The 20,789-nt window shown below is 47.2% G+C and overlaps 1 pseudogene; it reads right to left on the minus strand.

The window, feature by feature from the left end:
• Positions 1-13,934: 13,934 nt before the first annotated feature.
• LOC120690230 lies at positions 13,935-19,216 on the minus strand (annotated as a pseudogene).
• Between the last annotated feature and the right edge of the window lie 1,573 nt (positions 19,217-20,789).

The following is a 20,789-nucleotide window of genomic DNA, read 5'->3' on the forward strand; positions in this document are numbered from 1 at the left end:
TGAGGGTTTTGGATAAGGATAGGTGGATTTTTTCAAGTTTCGGAGGGAGAGGGCAGAAACAGCAGACATCTCATTATTGGTGGATCCATCAATGTTGATTATTTGACTTTACACGAATGCACGATTAAATGCTACTAAATTTATTTTGGAAGGTTTTTCAATATCTCATTATTAAAAACAATAATAATTTCGTCCCAAAATATAAGCATTTGTTGACTTCTGACCATTCGTTTTATTCAAAAAATTTGAGAAAAAAATAAAAACAATTTACATATACTTCAAATATATACGATGATAAAACATGTCATAACAAAATAAATAATATTTATACAATTTTTTTGAATAAGATGAATGATCAAACATGATTAGCAGAAGTCAACAAATACTTATATTTTGGTACGGAGGTAGTATATTTCTACTCCATAGATATTGCTACTGCTAAAATCTTGTGTTTGCGGTAAGAGGAATTAACTAGCGACCACTTGATCAGCATACAAAGATAACTAGGTGATACCCGCCCTTAAATAAAATTTTAAGGTGAAATTTAAAAGTAGAAATACTAAGGTGATTGCATGGCAAATTCACAAAATTGTTGGAAGACATAAATAGATGGTCCTATCCTAGTGGATAGTGATGTGGCGCCTCATATAATGGGTTTATATATGATGTGGATATATAGGTTGCATGTTGAGAGAAATAGATGATATGAATTTGACTTGCATGTTATTCTTTTATCGGATTTGGTAAAAATCGATAAGCTAATAGAAGAAACACCAATAGAATATTTGATCACATTATAGAAGAATAGGTGATGAAAAAAAATAGCATATGTATACAACTTTATGTTAATATATTAAAGATTAAAAGTACTGTACATTGTAAAGATGACATGGATATTTTTTTCTTTTGGATCAGGTAAAAATCGATACGCTAATAGAAAAAAACACCAATAAAATATTTGATCACATTATAGAAGAACAGTTGATGAAAAAATAACATATGTATATGATTTGTATTAATAGATTAAAGATTAAAAGTACTGCATATAGTAGAGATGATATGGATGTTTTTGTAATTAATAAGAAAGCATGAATAGATTGTATGGAAGAATTGCAAGTTAGTGTGACATTTAGTGGGGAATGATGTGGACATCTTGCATGAAGAAAGGAATAGTTAGTTGGTGTCATCTATATTTATATAGATAGGAGTGACTGAAAAGAGAATAAATATGTTATTTAATTTTGGACATCAGTTAGTCTGGATTGGAATCACGTGGGACAATAGCGTTTGCCATTTTCAAAGCCAATACTTAGCACAATTTCACGTTGTTCGAAAAACAAACAATTTGGTATGTAATTTCCTCTTTTTTCGATTTCTAACTAGAAATCAACATCACGCTTATTTGAGTCGGCCACCGGTAATTTTGTGTGTAGTTCAAAATCTTCACCGTGTACTCAAAAAATAGTATACAAGTTTTATCATGCATTCGTGTCATGACTTGAAACTATGTAAAAGATAGGAAGATTTCATCTGGTCTGGCTACACAAAGTTGCAAAGTGAATGTGAGACAATAATACAGAAACATATGTAAATGTTAGATTGCTCTAAGCTAGCTTATTGATTGATGAAGCTATAAGAAGTTGAACCTTTCATGAAAATTTTGCCTTCAGATATACATTTGTAGTCTACTCTTCTGCAGTAGTATTACTAACAGATGCATATGCTCGTCATGAAAATATCCTATGGTACCCGGCAATGATGGACCATAATGGATTATCTTGAGTTAGAACCATAATAATGCTAGAATTTAGGAGCATGTGGAGATGAGTTTCTAGTTTCTTGTTCCCCCAGCTTGGATTTTTCTAAAGAAAGAGATGGACAAACAACATGGTTGGATTTTTCTAAAGAAAGAGATGGACAAACAACATGGTTGGTATTTTTTCAATTTTAAGAAACTACCATTTGACGAAGCTATAAAATTTCCAGTGATTTTTTTTTCATTTTCATCTTACTACCAAACCCAAAAACTAGGCAAAACATAAATTTGTAGGTCTTGTGTTGTAACTAACTTTCATGATAAATTGATAAATGCTCTCATGTAAGACTACAAATCAGCCATTTTGATATAAATATCAACCCCTTAAAGCCCTTATAGTCTTTGTTGGGGAAAAAACACAAGTGTTCAATCAATTCTAATAAGGGTGCAGGGGGGGCACATGCCCTCTCTTCATACCCAGTCTACTCCTCACCAGAACGGGACAACACCTATATTAGCTCTTGGAGGCAGATGTCACAGTCTGCTCCTCACCAAAATAGTACAACACCTGTATCAGCTCTTGGAGGCAGAGGTCGAGCCAGGCAAGCATTGTGCGGCTGCGTGAGGTTGAACTAATAGTCAGCTGCCTTCTGCCCTATGGCAAAGACACGAGAAGAGGTGATTGTCCTCTCTACCACATCATCCTCAAATATCTTGTCGTGCATATTGACATCAGCGCGGTTCTACTCACAACTGTATGGTAAGAGACAGTGTTGGGAAAGAAACTCATCTTCTCATCATAGTAGCTGATGATGCATAGGTCACGGAAGATAGATGCACCAACCCTAAAACCACAAAGCCGGCATGTGTCCTTGAATTCTCCTTTGATGTAGCTCTCGCAGGCAAATATTCTTGAATCACAATGGCACTGCGCGATCGCGTACACTTTCTTTGTCTTGCTGTGGGAATGAGCAGTCAACTGCTGGCTGCTATTGAACAACAAAGGGGGACTTTCTTTGCCTTGCCGTGGGAACGAGCAGTCAACTGTTGGCTGCTATTGAACAACAAAGGGGAGGAGGACGCTCTCCTCGCAAGAAATGCTGATGTTAATAAGGGGGAAGGGGGGCACCTGCCCCTAACTCACCCCCCTACCGATAAACTGGAGGAAAAGTTTTTCCTAGTATATAGGGTATAAAAATTTAGTTTTATGATTTTGAAGTTATGATGTCCAAAGCTTTTGAAGTGATTATTTAAAAAAAACTAAGAATTTAGGCACAAACTATTGAATACATTAATTCAATATATAATGTTGGGTATTCTAAAGTTTTTATAAATTTGGTGTGAACATTTGGTAATGTGATTTGAAAGATATGATACACAAAGTTTCAAACTATAATTTAAATTTTCTTAGATTTTGGTTAAAATATTAAATTTGTTATTTGAAAGTTTAGAATGTCATTGGAGTTTCGATACAAACTTTTGATTAGGTGATTGAAAGTTACAATATGTAGAGTTTCATATATTGTTTAAAAGTTTTCATATCCATATCCATGTACAAAAGTTTTGGATTTGCTCATTATTAAGATCTTTATGATTTGGTATTTTCAACAATGTAAACATGTTGCTTCTGCTTTGTAAACGACAAAAAAAAAATTGGATGAAGTCCTCTCATTTACATTTATCTTTCTTTTTTTGATTAGGAACGAGCATTGCCCGTGCACTCCTAAAATATATTTTTAATGAAAGTAAAAACATCATGATATTCTTAAACATGTAGTGTGGAACTGAAGATACTGTTACTGCAAAACAAATGGTTAGAAAAGTCATGATTTTTTGTTTTATTGCATCCGAAATATATATTAAACCGCTTTATTTTAACACAATTACTAAATGTTAGGGCTTTTGTGGAGCTCGGAGCTACAACACGCGGTCTACCAAAATCTGCATGTGTTACATGTGTAGACCAAAATCAGTGGTACTACATCAGAGCACATCGCATGCATATTAGATGATGTTGTCCATTGGCACGGAAAGCACAGTAATCATTTGACCGGTAAAGTGCCTCTCAACAGTACCCCCGCCCGTAACGGAGTACAAACGGGACTAGCTGTAGGACAAGTGTCCCTCCGATCCTCCCCTACATACATACTCTCACACCTATCCAATCCAAGTAGTAGGGAGGAATGGAGGATTGAGCCGAACTCGCAGTGATCGATGTGTGGTCATTCCCAGTTTTCCACCATGGATAAATGAACCGAAAAAAGAGTCAAAAAGAAGTTCGTTGCAGCTGGGCTGGGGACCCCTGCTCCACTCCAACGTTCAAACTTGAAAAGCAGTTGGAGCCCCTCCATCGTCTCCGAGGAATCCACCCTGAAATTGGAGGTCGTCGTTGCCGGCTGATCTCCTTTTCCGCGGCAAGGTCTGACCCCGAAACGGCAGCAACATCATGCTCGTCGCACACCGCACAACCACTCAGCTGCAATGCCTATAGACTGCTGTCGGACGGACAGAAGCACAACCAGCTGCCGACTGAGCAAGAACAGAGCAGTAGTAGAATTCATCAGAGCACTGCTGCGACACTGAACATGAGAACAAGTTCTAGACAGATGGGATTGTGCATCACTTGTCATAGATGCCGGAACTTCAACTTGAGTTTAGCTAGCTGCTGGATCACCAGCAATCGAATTCAAACCCACCAGATCAGACCTCTTCAAGCATGCTGAAAAGTGAAAAGAAACTTCAGATGTCTTGCTACAATCCCCAGCACCCACCAACGCTCCACTTTGCTTTGCCAAAGCTTGAGCTCCCACTTGCATATTCAACATCCAAACATATGCAGAAGTCTCAATCCGCACTAATGACACACCAAATGCAGGCAGGTGCTGCAACATTTTCTTCTGACCTAATAACTAACCACAGGACGGCAGCATTCACCAGTAATTATGTAAGGAAAATGGCCCCATTAGATCATTGTTTTGTGATTTTGGTGATTGAATAACAACATAATCAATGAGACTAATGAGTTTGTCAAGTGAACAATTATAGATCACAGGGATGAAGCAAAAAGGCCAAGCAAAGCAAAACACGAAGAAATAACTCAAAGAAATGTTGAATTGGACGAATTCTACAGAATTCAATAGCACCGGTTGCACCGGTGACCTAGCACCGGTCTATCCGGTAGGCTTCGGATAAACCGGTGCCCTTTCCCTGGTGCATTGGACAGAGCGCGTGGAGGTCAAGTCAACAAATCACAGTTGCACCGGATACACCGGTGGTGCCTAATTGGAGCACCGGTGCAAGCACCATGCTATAAACCAGAGAGCATGTCAAATAGCGGAGAAGAAGTTTCTTCAGCACCGGATGAACCGGTGGTGCACCAGTGCAAAGCACCGGCGTAATTCCACGTTAGAAGAATGATCTCTTCAGTACTGGTTGAACCGCAGTCAAGGCACCGGTCTAACCGGTGACAGCCACGTTAGCTGTCAGAAGGCCAACGGATAGTGCAGAGTCGTGAGTGACCGGTTGCACCGGTGCCCCCTCACCGGTCTATCCGGTGCTCTGCGCAGAAAAGCCCCAAAGGCTACTAACGGCTCTATGGACTTTGTGGCTTATATATATGGGCTTCCCTGGGCATTTCAAAGTTGCTGGAGTTACTACAAGTCTCAAACACACCCAGAAAACCCTCCAAGCCAACCCAAGTGCATGTTGATCATATCCTTAGGTTCAGCACTAGCTTTGAGAGTGTAAGTAATAGATTAGCTCTTGAGTGAGTGAACAAGTAAGACCTTGAGCCCTTGTGCTGTGGTTCTCTTGTGAACCAAGAAGATATCTTGGTGCGCCGGCACCTTGGAGCTTTGAGGCTCGCCGGCAACGTCAACGACCCTCCGACTTGGTGTGGAGCGGCGTGGACGATATTTGTGTGGGGGACGTGGAGACCTCCATCCTTTGTGGAGAAACTCCTTAGTGGAAATCGAGATCAAGGTGACCGTGATTGAGTTCACGGGAGAGACTTGATTGCCGAGAAACAATACTTTTAGTGAGTGCTTCAACAACGTGGATGTATGTGTGCCTTTGTGGCTAACCGAACGTCGGGATAAACACACGCATCAAGAGTTTGCTTCCTCCTATCCCGCGCTTTACATTTCCGCATTTCATACTAGTAATTCTTGTGCATTTACTTTCATAGAGTAGTTTTTTGATACGAAAGGCTATAGATTGCTTAATTTTTTTGGGATAGAAGTTTCACACTAGAAGAATCTTAGTTGCACATCTAAATAACATGTTTTAGTTTTATATTGTGCAATTTAGTTGGAGCCATATGTTAAGCTTTTAGGTTGCCTAATTTACCCCTCCCCCTCTTAGACTAGAACACACGATCCGATCACTTTCAAATTACAAGATGAAAATCATGGATGCTTTCCATGATGCGATATTTTTCCATCCATGCGTTCCAATAGTCCGTTGACTCCAGGGTAGATATAATGTGCAAAGCTGAGTTCCCAGATTCCTGTCATAACCAAACACTTGCAAAAGAGAAACCACTAGAAAAAAAATGCTGAATCTGCACATCCTGGTGCAGATTCAGTCTGCCTCCTGTTCCCTTCTTCAATTCCTCCCATGGCTGCACATCCTGGTGCCGCGGGGAGCCGGCGACGCACCCTCCCATTGCCAGTGGCGCTCACGGAGGGGGACCCAGCTTCGTGTGCCCTTGCGTCAGATTGTGGAACCGCCTAGTCCTTGCGCCTCTTCCTCCTTGGACCAACAGGGTATGGTGCGACCGAGCGGCTAAAAACATAGCCAAGCAAGGTGGCGGGGCACAGCGGCACATGCAAAGGTTTTATCTTGTCCCCATGGTCGGCGCGGCAGAGTAGCTCATTGCAGGGAGGTCCTTCTGCAAAGCAGGCCTCCATCAGCGCCGCGTTGCTGCTATGGTCGCTCCGGCTTGGGCTATGTGCTCGGGAAATGTCGGGAGAGTGCAGAGTTGGAAGACTTAACCAATGGTTCGATTTAATCCGGTAGAGATCCAACGGTTGAGATTTTGAAATTGATGTGGCCCAATCCCGGCTTGAATTTCCATCCAGGATTCATTTGCCCGAAACTTTAGGCCTTTGGTGAGCAATCTCTCTTTTTTCTTAGGGTGTGTTTAGTTGGTGAAAAAATTTGGGTTTTGGTACTGTAGCATATTTCGTTGTTATTTGATAAATAATATTCAATTATAGACTAATTAGGCTTTAAAGATTTAGCTCGTGCTAATCAGTTAGACTGTGTAATTAGTTATTTTTTCAACTACATTTAATGCTCCATGCATGTATCCGAAGATTCGATATAACAGGTACTGTGCAAAATTTTTTGAAAACTAAACAGGGCCAAAGTTTCACTACAGCTACAGCTACGTCATCTACCATATGCTCGGAAACCTGAGTACCTGACAGCTGCTCATGTCCATGAAAACCAAAAATGGCTTGCCTAAATTTGGTGCCAAACCAAAAATAAATCAAATTTCTTCATGCTTTATCGGTGTATAAAATAGCAGGCCATGAAAATTTGCGGAGAGCTCTTCTTAGCAGCTATAGCCCGTTATGTAGTACAACAATGTTATAACTGTACTGGTCCGAAAACACTAGCGGCGCTATATAGCGCAATTTTGTACATTGTTTTTTATTAATATTTAGCTTGGTATGCATTTTTAGCAAACAATACTCTGATTTGTTGTTAGATACTAATGAATGGTGATTAAGTGCAATATTATGCACTTCTATGTCCGAATCCAGCAATCTATGTAGGTGTTGTCGGTCAAAACCCACCGGCGAGTAGCGACAGGCAACATGAAGAGCCAGGAGGTCGCCGGGGCGCTGGCAGGTACTGCTTCCTCGGACAATGGCCCGCAATCCGGCACATGCCGAAGATTCCGGAGAACGTAAGGCGTGCCACCTGACCTATACCTGATCAGGAAGGTGCTAACGTGCTTTAAAACGATTTGCCTGCATGCACAAACACGTGTAAACATTAGTCCGAGCTCTACGCAAGGTGTTAACTCTACGCAACTAATCCTCTATAACGAGAATTAGGTTAAGATCAAACATGAATGCATAGAGAGAACATGATATTCGCAGATGGTAAGCAAGAAAAGCATAATGAATCTACTAAAAGCCATGCTATGAACATAAAGATAACTAGTACTACTCGCCATAAAAAACGCTTCAGTACGAGTAATACCAAGGTAAAGGCAAGAATAATACTGCCCTGATCGCAAGAAGCGATCAGGGCAGCATGTCGCTTACTTGGATGAAACCCTAGAATTAGGGGTGGCAGTGCGCCGAGAGTTGTTGTTTGCAAAACGTGATGACGTCCTTCTTTACGAATATCATATGGTACATATTTATAGTCCGGAGACTTGGGAAATAATCTAAACTAATGTGTCCATATCAGACTCTATCTCTAACTCAATCTGAACTAAATCTAAGGATACATGGCCCACATGGCCCAAATGCTCACGCAGGAGCCGATTCGTAAGCCTTCTTCAATTTCTTCATCAACCCCAACTCACTCGTGGCCCATAATTAACCCTATTAATTTATGGCGATAACAGTAGGTAGCACTAATAATTCATCCAAAGCCTTTCAAAAAGGGAGATCACAGCCAAAGAGGTGCAAGCACTAAGGATAAGCAGCAGGTAGCAGTGTTGCATTATTGCATTTGCTACATACTGTTTTGGATCAATTTTCCTTGTATTCCTCCAAACCCTAGATAGGGTGGGTAAATAGTAGCCATTACATGGGCCTAAACTGTACACTCCAACACGCCCGCAGTCTGAACTACCGACGCAGCGGAGTTCAAGACTGGAGACACAAAGAAAGCACACACAGGACCCACGCCCCCCCCCCCCCCGCAGCCACAACTAGCCACCTACTACGTTGAGGCTGGAGCGAAACTCGGAGAAGGTCAAGGAGGGGAGACCCTTGGTGAAGATGTCGGCAAACTGGGAGGTGGTCGGGACATGGAGGACCCGAACATTGCCGATAGCGACCCGGTCGCGAACGAAGTGCAAGTCAATCTCAACATGCTTCGTTCGCTGATGTTGGACGAGGTTGGTGGAGAGGTACACGGCACTGACGTTGTCGTAGTAGACGAGCGTGCTCTTGGCGAGCGGGCTATGGAGCTCCGCCAAGAGCTATCGAAGCCAGAACGCCTCCGCCACGCCGTTAGCGACAGCATGGTACTCCACCTTGGCACTGGATCTGGAGACCACCGGCTGCTGCTTGGACGACCAGGAGACAAGGTTGCCGCCCAGGAAGACGGCATAGCCGGAAGTGGAGCGGCGAGTTTCCGGACAGCCAGCCCAGTCAGCTTTGGTGTAGACAACCAGCTCAGCAGAGGGAGAGCGGTGAAGAATCAGGCCGAGGTCAACAGTGCCACGGACATAGCTGAGGAGACACTTGAGCGCAGCAAGGTGTGACTCCCGGGGATCATGCATATGGAGACAGACCTGCTGAACAGCGTAGGTGAGGTCCGGCCTGGTGAAGGTGAGGTACTGCAAGGCACCGGCCAGACTCTGGTAGGCAGTAGGGTCAGCCACAGGATCACCCAGATCAGCAGACAGCTTCGCCTGAGTGTCGACAGGAGTGGAGCAGGGCTTGCAATCAGTCATCCCAGCCCGCTCCAGAATATCGAGGGCATACTGTCGCTGGTGAAGGAGGAGGCCAGATGGGCGAAGCTCAACAGTGACGCCCAAGAAGTGGTGGAGCTGACCAAGATTCTTCATAGCAAACTCCTGCTGCAGAGAGGAGATGACGCGCTGAAGCAACTGCTGACTGGAGGCTGCGAGCACAATGTCATCGACATAGAGCAACAGATAGGCAGTCTCATCCCCATGGCGGTAGATGAAGAGAGACGTGTCAGACTTGGCCTCGGTGAACCCCAATGTCAACAAGAACGTGGCGAACCGGGAATACAAAGCCTGAGGAGCCTACTTCAGACCATAGAGAGACTTGTTGAGCCGGCAGACCATGTCCGGACGATTGGAGTCCACAAATCCCGCTGGCTGAGAGCAGTAGACAGTCTCTGACAGAGTGTCATGAAGAAATGCATTCTTCACGTCCAGCTGGTGCACAGGCCAAGAGCGAGAGAGCGCAAGCGAGAGGACCGTGCGCACCGTAGCGGGCTTCACCACTGGACTGAAGGTCTCATCATAGTCCACAGCAGACCGCTGGGTAAAACCCCAGAGAACCCAGCGAGCCTTGTAGCGCTCCAGTGTGCCATCAGCCCGATGCTTCTGCGTCCAGATCCATTTGCCGGTGACCACATTGCAACCAGACGGACACGGCACGAGATCCCACATCTGATCCATCGCGCGACGCCAGTGAGGATCTGCCAAGGCGTCGCTGACAGAGGAGGGTACCGGAGAGACCCGCGGCTCCCCCTCTGTTGCGGAGAGAGTCGCGGCCTGAGACGCCATCCGCCGAGTCACCATCGGATGGATATGTAGAGAATCCCGATGGACGACTGGCAGGTGGTACACCGCCGGCTCGACTCGAGAGCGAACCGGCGGGGGTGGCGGCGACGACGACTCCGGTGTAGGCATCGCAGGACCCTCCGGAGCCGGAGACAGCGCCGGAGACAGCGCCGGTGACGGCGCTGACCGACGCCGGTACACCTGCACCGGCTTAGCATACAACGCAGGTGCAGGAGGAGGCACCGGGGCTGCGCGTGGCACAGCAGGAGACCTCGGGGCCGCGCATGGAACGACAGGAGGTCCTGGTGCCACGCGTGGCGTGACTGCAGGCATCGGGGCCGCGTGTGGCGCGACAGCGGGCACCGGGGCCGCACGTGGCGCAGCAGGGATCACCGGAAGTGGTGCGGGTGTGCCGGGAAAACCTGCAGGGAAAGGGCAGACAGGTAAAGGTGGCTGAACCACCGGGTCAGTCAGAAAGAGGGACTCCAACTCGAGGTCAAACACGATGTGTCGGGAGATCAGGACGCGGCAAGAGGTGAGGTCAAAGCATCAGTACCCCTTGTGGTCAGGGGAGTAACCAAGGAAAATACAACGAGTCGAGCGGGGCGCAAGCTTGTGAGGAGCAATGGCGGAGATGTTTGGGTAACATGCACACCCGAAGACCCAAATGTGGTCGTAGCGAGGTGGGGTACCGAAGAGAGCGTGGTGTGGAGTGGGAGCAGGAGAAGCTGTGGAAGGAAGGCGGTTGAGCAAGTAGGTGGCGGTGTGGAGACTCTCAGCCCAGAAGCGGGGAGGCCGAGAGGCCTGGATTAGAAGGGTGCGCATGACGTCGTTCGTCGTGCGAATCATCTGCTTAGCCTTGTCGTTCTGAGGAGAGGTATATGGACAAGACATGCACAGCTGAACACCCCAAGAGAGGAAGAAAGAGCAGGAGGTGGAGTTGTCGAACTCACGCCTGTTGTCACACTAGACGGCCCTAATGGTGAGGCTGAACTGAGTGGACACCCAGGCGAAGAAGTGGAGGAGGGTGGGAAAGGTCTCTGACTTGGCGCGCAAAGGAAAAGTCCAAGAGTAATGAGAAAAATCATCAACCACCACCAGATAGTATTTATATCCAGAAATGCTGGGTACAGGGGAAGTCCACAGGTCACAATGAACAAGATCAAAAGCATGTGTCACATGCAAAGACGAAGAAGAAAAAGGAAGTCTAACACGACGACCAAAGCTGGCATGCATGACAAAGGTGCTCAGCCGGAGCCCTAGTACAAGAAACATCAGTACTACGACTAAGCCGAGCCAAAACGTCGCGGCCGGGGTGACCAAGCTGGCGGTGCTAGGTGGTGGAAGACGGCGTCGTGGCAAAAGCAGCAGACGAAGAGAAAGTCAAAGGCGAGGTAGCGGAAGCAGGAAGGCGAAGGGTGTAAAGGGGCCCCGAGCTGTCACATCGGAGGAGCGGACGCCGGGAAGCCGAATCCTTCACAGTAAGACCAGAGGAGTCAAATTTGATGGAACAAGAATTGTCAGAAGTAAACTGGCGAATGAAAAGAAGATTATGAATCATTTAAGGAGCAACAAGAACATTAGAAAGGCGGAAAGAACCAGGAGCAGAACCCACGGCGGTGACGGGAAGACAGGACCCATCACCCACCATGATGGAAGAAGGACAAGAGGGGTGTGGGGGTCAGATAGAAGAGAGGATACCGGTGTCTGGGGTGGTGTGGAAGAAAGCACCCGAGTCGGCGATCCACTCAGTGCTGAGCGGTAGAGTCAGCCCCATGGTGCTGAAGGACTGCGCCAGCGCGGTCTGGTCCCACCCCCCAGGCCAGGTGGGTGGCTGGCTGGGCTGAGCGGGTGGAGTCCAGGATGACGCGAACAGGGGAGCAGCACCGGTGAACATGGCCGCCGGCTGCTGTGGGCGAGAGACCCCTCCCTGACCCTGGAACGGCCACATCGAGATGCGCCCTGACCATGGGTTGCTGAAGGATGGCCAGGCGTACCTCCAGGGGCAGGGGCAGGAGCGGGGCCCCTAGCAGAGCCACCACCGGTACCAGTAGCACCAGAAGCAGGGTCACCAGTACCGCCAGCAGCACCCCCCCCGCTGACAACGTCCAGCACGCCCCCCTGACCCCCGGTCTGGCCGGTGGGAGGAGCACCAAGGAGGGGGGTGGCTGGCGAGGCGGAGGAAGCCGGTGGAGTAGCCACGAGCGCGGAGGAGGACGAGCCGGTCGCGGGACCCCTGGTGATCTCCTCGAGAACGAGGTCGTCCCGGACCTGCAGGAAGGAGGGGAAGGGCTTCTGGTGCTTGATCCATGTCCGCAGGTGGTCATAGGTGGAGTTGAGACCCCGCAGGACATTGAGCACCAAGATCCGGTCGGGCACCGGGCACCCGAGGTCGTGAAGAGCATCGGCCATGCCTTCATCCTCCTGCAGAACTCCCCAACGGAGAGGTCCCCCTGCTCGAAGGTGCGGAAGGTGGCGTCGAGCTGGAGAGCGCGGGACTCGGCGTTGCCGAGGAACTGACCCGCGAGCGCCAGCCAGGCCTCTCGCGCGGTGCCGCCGTGAGTCCTGACGATGTCCTGCAGATCTAGGGAGATGGTCCCAAAGATCCAGGATAGGGCGATGCTGTCGAGGCGCAGCCACACCACATCCCGTGCCTCGACCGGTGTGTCGAGGAGGATGTGGTCGTCGAGGATGTAGCGGCGGAGGGCGAGGAGAACCTGGTCCCGCTAGCGCCCGTAGGAGGAGGACGTAGGGTCGAGGAGGACGGAGACTAGGGTCTTGATGTTCTGGACGCCGACGGCCTGAAGGTGGAGCTGGGAGACCATGGGATCGGTCGGGGCGGGCCGGGGTCCAGAACCCGAGGGGGAGCCTGGTGGGAAGAAGAGGCGGCGTGCTCGACGAAGGGGACGGCAGGCCGGTGTGGAGGAAGTAGTGCTCCGCCTCAGCGACCTGGCGAGCGAGAGCATTGGCCGTGGAGCGCTCGCTCTCCCAAGCGAGGGCAGCCGCACGGACCCACTCCTGAGCAGCCGCGGCCTTGGACTTGGCGGCGAGGAGGGCCGCGGCAAGAGCAGCATCGGCCGGAGCAGCTCCGGTGACGAGGGGCTGCGTCCCGCGGAAGGCGGCGGCGGCGAACGGCACGTCCATGGGATGCATGCCCATTCCGCGCCAAGGAGGAGGAGGAGCGAAGGCCGCGCCGTCCGCGCCCGCGCCCATGGCTGCGGCGGCGGCGGCGCCCCCCGCACCCGTGCCCGTGGCCATGGCGGCTGCGGTGGCGGCGTCGCCCGCGCCTGCGGCCAGGGCTGCAGAGGCAGCGGTGGCGGCGTCCGCGCCCCCGCGCCCGCTACGCCCAGGGCGGCAGCGGCGGCGGTGCTCGCCCCGTCCGCGCCCCCTGCAGCCAGAACGGACGGATCCACGCCCAGGGAGGCCGGATCCGTCGCGTCGACGTCCGGTGACGGGTGGGGCGTCGGCGAGTGGGACGGTGCGTCGAGGTCAGTCACGGCGACGAGGGCGGCAGCGGTGGCTGCGGGCGCCCAGGGGGCGGCAGGCCAAGGAGCCGGCGGCCATGCACACAGGACAGAGGAGGAGATGGCGCCAAGGGCAGAGGAGAGGGGAGGGAAGGAGGGGTGGCAGCGGCGCCAGGGGCCGGCTTGCCATGGTGGGCCCGGCGGCGGGCCTGGCGGCTAGAGGGAGGGAGGGGAGGGAGAGAGGAGAAGGCTAGATACCATCTTTTGGATCAATTTTCTTTAGATTCCTCCAAATCCTAGATAGTGTGGGTAAATAGTAGCCATTACATAGGCCTCTAGATGGGCCTAAACTGTACACTCCAACACATACCTTAAGGTACGTAAAGGTTCATCCACGCTATTTTACAGACGCACAAGTTTTAACAAAATACTTTCAAACCACTACGAAGGGCTTATCACCACGATATATAGTCTCGCTGAACCACCCATCACACAAGCAGAGTCATATAACTCAGGCGCTTCTATATTACAGACCCACACACCCAAGCTTAACCTTAGCTGGCGTTCAAATATCAAACATAACCTCCTGCTGCACACGCCAAGTTTCTACCGGTGCAAGATCATGAGACCACGATCTGCTGTCGACGACTTAGCTGCAGAGAAGTGTGTTCACCAGACTGGAAACAGAGGACCGGTGCATCCTTTCTTGTCAGCGTCGGGGATGCTGTTGTAGCGGTAGAGGTGGTTCGACAGCTCCCAGCTCCAGTCATCCTTCCTCGAAACCTTCAACGGTGGCCACCGGTTGATCCTCACCTAGTGATCCCTGATTTGCCCATCACCGACAAAGCTTGTGATTACTGTGTAGGCGCACTGATGGCCACCCCACACAGTGTCATGAGGGTCTGCGCTGTGGTAGCCATCAGGGTGGAAGTAACGCCGCATAGGCGGACCAGTGTGCTTCCATGATGGATCAAGATTCCTCCAGTATTCTGGTGCTGCCTGCAAGAACAGAAGAATAAGTTCTTACCGAGTGTAGCATGGTTGGAAAACTCCCCATAAACCTAGGTTGCCATACTCCCACATTTCATCTCAAAACATATTTAAAATTCTTATTAAAACTGTAGCATCAAATTCCTAAAGTTTTCAAATATTTTTTCCAGGAAATCCATTATTCCAATTACAGTATCAGTAATCTTGTAGTAACATAACCAAATCACAATTTTCTAGCAACAAAAGTGCACACACATTCCCATAATGGCAGAGCAAAATAACACATCTACATTTATTTTCTACATATATTTATTGCATGCAGTTTCTCAAGAAAATGTTGATATTCAAATACCCCCCTTGAGGCTTTGACCAAATGTAACAAAGTTTATAACCTTTAATTGCCACCACGAAGATATATGCATCAACTCTCCCTCAGTGCGTTTGGAAGCTACAACATCTGAAGAAGATAGAGAGACCCTGACAGTTGACATGATCCCATGCATATCAGACTCTGGTCGACTAAAACCACTTGAACTCAAAACTTGTAGAGTCAGTTGTACAGCAGCAACCACTAAGATAAAACAAAGGAAAGGGTCCATTTTACTCCCTCGAATCATTCAATTTGTCCATCTAACCCCCTGAACAAAATTATGACTTGATTTAGTCCCTCAAACAATCAGTACCAGCTTAAATTACCCCCTAACCGGTTTTGCACAGTGGTTTTGATGATATGGATGCCAATGTAGAGCTATTTTGCCATGTAAGCAGCATATGTCACCTCTTTCTTCTACCACGCCATCTCTATCTTCCTTTCTACTCCATCCATGAAGAGGAAGTAGCACAACGATGAAGTTGACCCTGCACAGCGAGCAGCAGTAGCACGCTGATCATATGCCAGCTACGAGCCTCAGGGCACCACGTACCTAACCTCTGCCCCCAGCTGCTTTGGCTGATGTGAATACCAATCTGCTGCCTTCTGTGTTTGATTTGTGTTGTTCCCTTTTAGAATCATCTGCATCGACCAGGCAGCCTGTGATCTCTTGAATTCGTGGACACAAATCCAATCTGATTGCACTTTGACTGCACCGATTTGGTTTAATGCTAGTCCACCTCCTGTAAGACAACTTTCACAGAAATCAATTTTGTTTATGGTGCAAACTCAATTTGAACTTCATATTTGCTGGCAACAACCATTTTTATTACTGAAATCAATTTTGTTTGAGATGATGCGCTGAAGCTCTTCAGTTATGAGATGAGGAACCGAAGCTCTGTCTGTTGCTTTGTTTTTCCAGCAGGAGGGATCGAGGGACTGAGCGCCTACTACCTTTGACTTTGCCCACGGCAATGAAGTCACCTACTCACCTTCAATGCCACATGCACACCCACACAGCTGCTCTTTCACTGTCAGTTCAAATTTCAACGACCTCATGCAGCAACAATGCCTTGGGCATAGCCATTTTGCATCTGCACACTCACCGTGACACGCAGCTATCCCAAGACAACTTGAACATGGGCAGGATGTGCTTGACTAGGAGACTGAAGCTACACTGGTAGGTTTGTGGTGCATCTGCTCAGGCTTAGGCAACAATCCTGAGCTCTTCCTGGCTGAGGCAGAGGCGGCAAAGAACAAGATGGCTTGCCAAGCTCTATCAGTTGTGTTCTGCATCTCCACTCAGGACAGGCTGCTATCTGCCAGCAGCAGCAACTGCCAACGTGTAGTTATCTGTGTCGGGAGGAAGAGACGACGTAGAGGAGAGCACGCGCCCTCGCTGTTCCCCTCACTCCCTCAGCTTAACTGCCACATCAACTAGTTCACAGTGGCAGGTTCTGTTGACACGGCAAAACCACTTCCACATCAGTAAAAACAGGGTCTCAAACCAGGTTAGGGGGTAATTTAAGCTGTTATGGATTGTTTGGGAAGTGATCAAGTCACAAATTTATTCAGTGGGTTCGAATTTTTTGGGGGAAGTAAAATAGACTTTCCTAGGGCACAATATGCAATGACATAGTTCATACTTCAAAGTTCAAACAAACAAATGAGCACCAAGTTAGAGAAACTTACTAAAGTGAAACGATATTCCCATGCATGATCGCAGAGATCCTCTTTTGTGATCCGACTCTGAATAAGAGAAGATTATAATTCATGTCGAGAGCAATGAAGAAGTGAAATATGAAATATGCTTATTGTTTATTCAGATGAAGGATAAATTAAAAAGATGACCAGAGAGAACTTCCCCATAATCATCAATGTATATATGAATGAAATAAAAGAAAGAAAAGAAAAGATGCATAATGTAAATAATATAATTGGCCTCATTCCCAGAATCTGGACAATCCAAAAGATCATCTTTGTCAGTGCCAAGGTACAAATACTGATAGTACATGAGCACAAGACATTCTGCATCCCACTGCAGTTCATCCACTGCATTATTGATCCTACGAGTTCATCCACTGCATTATTGATCCTACGGATGGAAAAAAATTTGCCGGTACTGACCCGTTTGCCATCCATGATGGCCATTGAATAAGTAGACAACTTAGATCCAGTGCGGATCGATGTTAAACGAGGAATATGTGCCTTTCCCGCCATCAGTTCAGCACACTGCGAACAAGACAATGATCAGGAACTGCTGTGTATCATGAGCAAAGATGCTATATATAGAACAGTAATGTCTGCCACAGTTTTCTTTTGTCCCCTTGTTTTCTCCAATCTTTCTCCAATCAGGTCTGTCTAGTTTCAATTTTGGTAATTTGCCTTTTTGCTCCTTTGCAGTAGAAGGAGATGCAATCAAGTCCCCATATTTTTTAATTTTAGTATTTTATATTGTATTGGAGGCTCTAACGCTGAAATAGGAGTGTTCAACTCTCCTTTGTTTCAAAAACATATTGGACATCTCACGGTAAGTCAGTGACACAAAACATGTCAGAGATGCAATCAAGTCCCTATATTTTCAATTTTAGTATCATATATTTTATTGGAGACTCTAGTGTTGATACTAGGGTCTTCAATTCTCTTTTGTTTCAAAAAAAAAAAAATTAGGTAACACGTAGCACCTCAATATGTTGACATTAGTGACTATTTTGTCAATAATGAGAGTGAAAAATTGATGAAAATTGGAAAACAGATTTCAAATATTAACAAGGTTAAGAGCAGAGATTTCAAAACATCAATATCTCAAAAGTTCAGATATCATCAATATAACCAAGAATACAAACTATTAGGGATTGTAAAGTAAAACAAGTCATTTAATTACTAGCAATGGCCATACAAGTGCATTACCAAACCATGCCCCATCATGAGTTTAAGAAAGCTGTAGACATGGGTCCCTTTGAGAATATCCTCCTCCATGACCAATGTCATATTGGCATAACAAACATGATTAATGTTTTGGGAAGCATATTCTTTGCAGAAAATCCATATGAATATGATTAAGAAAATATTACAACAAAGAGTCAAATAAAATTTATCTGAAACAAAAAACACATTAAAAAATTGACAGTGCTTGGAACTGCAACATTCAAACATTAAAATAAATTGGAAAGAAAAAAATAAAATGCACATGTAAAATTTAATTAAATTAGACTCAATGGGAATATTTCCACCATCTTATATTGTTTGCTATGTCTAATTTGGGACAAAAGAAAACCAGTTAACCTTGGTCCAGAAAACAATTCTTTCTCTACCAAGTCAATGTCACCCAAGGCTTCTTTCTTTGGAAACATCACATAAATTTGCTAGATTGCCAGTTATCGCCCTGCCATGGACAGAATCAACAAAATATTTGAGAATTGAGAAGACCATATATTGATATTCGATACAATAGTGAGTGCACAGGAGTAGCTCCCATGGAAAATAGGGGCCTACGCAAAAAGCCAAAAACTACAAAAGCAGAAATAGCGCCCAGTACCTATTACTTGTGCAGTGTCAGTAAACTATGATGCAGGTCAAATGCATGTCCTTTGCACTTCTAGCTAGGAAAATTTTGGGGATTCCTTTACTCCAAACCAGGAATATCCTCAGCCTCATTCCTGATCCCAGCGGACTCGAGCACCAGGTGCTCGATCGTCTGCTCGAGGGAACCGGAGGCTTTCAATCCCTCACGCCACCGACAGATCAATCTGTCGAACAGGAGCCACAAGACACCCCAAGCCGCGCGCGAGCGCGCAGGCCAACAAACGCGAATTACAAGGAGCGCGAGAGGGGCAGCGGGGGGAGCGTCCGAACCTTGGGTGCCCAGAGGCGGTCGTCGGCCGCGGCCCCGCGCGGGAGACCGCGGTGCATCGTGCCACGCTGCGCGCGTCCAGGAGCTCCATCACCCGCCCCATCACCTCCTCCCCGAGCGCCTCCACGGGGCCGCCCGCCCACCCCACTTGCCGCTTCCCCAGCCCCTCCCTCCTCCTCAAACTCCTCCTCCTGCTCCTCTTCCGCCTCTCCCACTCCTCCGCCGCCCGCTTCCGCTTCCGCTTCCGCTCCGCCATGCGCTCTCGCCTCGGGGGAGTCGTCCGACTGACTGGTGTGGTGTGGCGAGACTGACCGCAACGCGAGTGAGTTGGTGCCTGCGTGGGAGAAGTGATGTCCTCGGAAAAGAGTTGTAGTAAATCATCCATTAATTACTGTTATTATTGGATTCATTGTAAAAAGTTATATTCATCTCTGAAAATTTTTTGCAAATAGACTTCATTTAATCTTTCATGGGGAGACCAAAAGAAGTGCGCTAGAATCCTAACACGCGAACCAAGGCCTTTGTGGCCTTGCGGGAGGCCGTTAGCCCGTTATTCGCTCACTAGTTACTCCGTTGGTAGGCACAGGAAAGAGTTTGTGTTAAAGTGAGCATTTTCTTTAAAGCCGGATCCGTGAGATAAATTTTCTTTCGGATGGATAGAGACCAATACATCTTCATATTCTGGACTCCACCTGCACATTTAGGTATGCTAGCTTCAGCACATATTCCACTCACACACAGGGCCGGCTCTAAGATTTCAAGGGCCCCGAGCGAACCCGACTTTATGGGCCCTTTAGACTAAATATTTTTTATTTTGTAATACTATACAGAAGATAATAGTACTAATGATGTATATATAATTTTTTAAGAACAATGGTTACAGTACAAACTAAACAAATGGAAAATAAAACGAGTATAATTACCTTAAATAATAAATAAGCTCCATAACTCGATCAATAATAATACTTTATTCCTTCGCAAAAAAACTCATTCGGGCATTTTTTGATGTAATATCATTAAGAATAGTATCAAGATCAATGTTGTCAAGGTATCCTTCTCAATAATGCACCTACCTAAGCCATTCAATCTTTGTTATAACCTCAAATAATTTTTTCGTTGCTTCAAATATCTAACATTGCTAATAAATAAAATAAAGATTGAAATAGAATTACCATGCAGCGGCCAGCGGAGGTAGAGACGCAGGTGCCCAGGCGGCAGGTGCACGTGCCCAGGCAGCACGGGCTACAGGGGCGGCAGGCCAGCAACGGCGCCGTCGCGCAGACTTTCATAGTTTCATCTGGCGTCTAATTAATCTCCTCCATCTCGTCCGGCGTCTGCCCATAGTCTCCTCTCTTGCGGGGCAGGCGGCGCGCGATCCATGTGGGGGACTCGGAGGCGGAGCGTCTGGTTTCAGCAAGCAGCCATTTTCTTTCCTGCGACTTGGGTTTTTGTTTTTGACCAAACATCATGGTCTGCAGCCTACTAGTACTAGACTACTAGGTACTGAAAATTTTGGGCCCCCTTCCTCCCTGGGCCCCCGGCCGTCGCCTCCGCCGCATGGCCCCAGAGCCGGGTATATTAAAGTCTTGAGAAATTTTTTTATACTATGGTGAGCCCGAATGGCTCCTGGAGCCAGCTCCTAGGCCGGCGACCGGGGTTCGATCCCCCGCGTTGGCACCGGGGAGGCCCTCTGTTACCTCTCCTAGTGAAAAAAATCCCTTAATTACCGCTGAAAATAATTTTTCATTTTATAATGCCATTGCTGTTAGTTTTTAGCTAGAGCAAAAAATCCCTTAATTATCGCTGAAAATAATTTTTCATTTTATAATGTCATTGCTGTTAGTTTTTAGCTAGAGCAAACCATGATAACGTTAAAATAGATGCATCTCCTTCCATTACGACGA

This window comes from Panicum virgatum, chromosome 9N (genome assembly GCF_016808335.1).
Source record: "Panicum virgatum strain AP13 chromosome 9N, P.virgatum_v5, whole genome shotgun sequence".
NCBI lineage: Eukaryota > Viridiplantae > Streptophyta > Magnoliopsida > Poales > Poaceae > Panicum > Panicum virgatum.